The 3,002-nt window shown below is 40.7% G+C and overlaps 1 protein-coding gene across 8 annotated transcripts in view; it reads left to right on the top strand.

Moving 5' to 3' along the window:
• Positions 1–3,002, top strand: part of Aak1 (AP2 associated kinase 1) — a 151,875-nt gene that overhangs the window by 130,266 nt on the left and 18,607 nt on the right. The window lies entirely within an intron of this gene.

Here is a 3,002-nt window from a genome sequence, read left to right on the forward strand (position 1 = left end):
AAATATAGTCAAGTTGACAGCCAGGAATAGCCACTACACCAGTATTATAAAAGATATTTCCAATGTCATTTTTTAAAATAAATGTCTTGTACAGCATAAGACTGATGATGGTGCTTTTGATCTTTGTTAGTTTTCTGGTTTGGGTTTTTTTTTTTTTCCCATGTCCCCTACTGTCAGAAGCTCATGGTTCATTTTTTAAATAGGTATGAATGAGAAGTGTAATACGTCATCACATACCTCAGAGATGTCTGCTCTGTGGTCTCTAACATGTGGCACAGCCACATCACACTGTTAACACTATGTTTCTGCCGTGCATTCGTCATCTTGCTGGGACATGGATTCTTCTGCTTGATTGGAGCAGGGTTAGCACCTCGGTCAGAGCAGCTGAAGTCATTCCTGTCTGTAGTAAATGTCTGTCTGTCTGTCTGCTTACTGCTTTCTATTTCCAAAGGCCTAGAACAGTGTGAACCCAGTAAAAAATTTTATGTGAGTACCTGAGCTTTAAGCAGATTCCTTTTTCTCAAACAAGACATTTTAATTTTAGTTTATTTGGGCAAATCAAAATGTATGTGGCCTTAATCTTCCTGTAACAGAGGTGCAGGGCCTAAATCCCCTTCTTCCTGTGACCCATCAATTGGTTTCAAGTTAATATTCTACTTTCACTAGGTTGAAGATAAATAGAGGGCTATTGGTGTCTCAGGGCTAAAGGAGTGGCTAAAGTCTTGATGTGTGTAGATTGGCATGCTTTAAGTTACCCTGTGTGACAAATGTAGATTCAGATATCTTTTTATTTCTTTGCTCCAAATGTCAGCCATAATCCATCTTTAGGTTTAAGTGACTCTCCTGAAATGAAGCTATAACCAGAATCTTAGGCCAGTTGGTAGGGGAGGGTGTCTTCGAGAAATTAGGTCCTGCCACTTACCCTTAAAAAGATAAACAAAAGTGTGGTGAATATCGAGAAATGATTTTAGCCACTGAGGCCTTGCAGGAAAGGTAGAGGTTGAGTTTCTCAGCCCAGCTTCATGACCTTGACATGAGCCTTAGATCCAGACACAGGAAACACTGGAGTGGGGTAAGAATGTGTGTAGCTGGAAGGTTTGGCCAGACTGCAGTCTGGTGCTCATTGTCTCTAGTACTTGGGGAGCAATCCCATGAGGTGACTATTGCTGCTGGCATGAGGAGAGGGACACCCTCAGTTAGGGGGTAATTGTTCCCATTTAGAATTAATGTCAGGGGGCTGGTGAGATGGCTTAGTGGGTAAGAGCATCCAACTGCTCATCCGAAGGTCTGGAGTTCAAATCCCAGCAACCACATGGTGGCTCACAACCATCTGTAACAAGATCTGACTCCCTCTTCTGGAGTTTCTGAGGACAGCTACAGTGTACTTACATATAATAAATAAATCTTTAAATTAAAAAAAATAAAAGAAGTAATGTCAATGTGAGGTGATCTCTGTTTCTGGAATCCACAGGCACTGCATGCAGGGCAGGACATCGAATAGAGACTTCTAGAGGCTTTTTCACTGAATTGAACAGGACTCTATAAATAAAGCTGACATAGCTGCTGTTATGTCTGTGCCTCAGGTTTAGGTAGGTTAGATAAGTTTAAGGAATTTAAGGCTAATCAACCCTGTCTCACTAACTTTAGATATATACTCATTCAATGATTAGTATGCTTATGTCTGTAAACTGGGGACTGGACCAAAACCTGCACTGCCACACTTTGTAGGTTGCAGAATGGAAGACTGTCAGTAGTTTTGTGCTAAGTAAAGGAACTCCAGGGGGCTGGAGAGATGGCTCAGTGGTTAAGAGCACCGACTGATCTTCCGAAGGTCCTGAGTTCAATTCCCAGCAACCACATGGTGGCTCACAACCATCTGTAACAAGATCTGATGCCCTCTTCTGGGGTGTCTGAAGACAGCTATAGTGTACTTTCATATAATTATTAAATAAATCGAAAGAAAGAAAGAAAGAAAGAAAGAAAGAAAGAAAGAAAGAAAGAAAGAAAGAAAGAAAGAAAGAAAGAAAGAAGAAAAGGAACTCTGCGTGAGGCTGCAGGGTTCTATTTTCAGATCAGAAAATCTGAGGTCAGGTGTGGTGGCTCAGACCTCACAGGACACTTAATCACAGCACTTGGGAGGCAGAGGCAGGAGGATCTCTTGAGTTCAAGGCTAGCAAGCTCTGGGATAGCTAGGGCTGCATAGAGAGACCCTTACTTTTTTTAAAAAAAATAATTTCTTTATTTTTATTTTCTGTCCATTGGTGTTTTTCCTTCATGTCTGTGTGAGGGTGTCAGATTCCCTGGAACTGGAATCACAGGCAGTTGTGAGCTGCCATGTTGGTACTAGGAATTGAACCTGGGTCCTCTGGAAGAGCAGCTAAAGTTCTCAACAGCCCTAAAAGACTGTTTCTTTAAAACAACAAACACAAATTAAAACAACAATAACAACAACTAAACTAACAAAAAATGAAATGAAAATCTGGAGTTTAGAGTTTAGCTCACTTGTTAGAGTGTTTACTTAGCGTGTTCAAGGTTCTGGGTTCAGTCTTCAGCACATATAATGCCTATTAGAATCAGTACTGAGGAGGTATTGGCGGGAGGATTAGAAGGTCAGTGTCATCATTGGCTACATGTATTTTTAAAAAGGGAGCGGGATTGGGAATCTAAAAAAGGCAAAGCTATACACAAAAACCAGGCTTACTATTGTTACTCCCTGTGATAAAAAGGAAGCATTTACTGTAAGGGGAACAGGAGTTTGAAAGTGTGGGAAACAATCAGTATCATTGCTCTAATGGTGATTACATGAATGTATAAGTGTGTCAACATTCACCACAGTGTACACATTTAAAATTGGTGATGGTTGTCATATAAGTTATGCTTCAAACGAAAACAAGGGATAAACAGACCCAGTGAGCTCACCTTGAGGGAACCTTGAGTTCCAGCTCACCTGGGGAAGTAGCTTTTTTTTTTTTTTTTTTTTTTTTGAGACAGGGTTTCTCTGT

The sequence above is a fragment of the Mus pahari genome, chromosome 2 (assembly GCF_900095145.1).
Source record: "Mus pahari chromosome 2, PAHARI_EIJ_v1.1, whole genome shotgun sequence".
Taxonomy (NCBI): domain Eukaryota; kingdom Metazoa; phylum Chordata; class Mammalia; order Rodentia; family Muridae; genus Mus; species Mus pahari.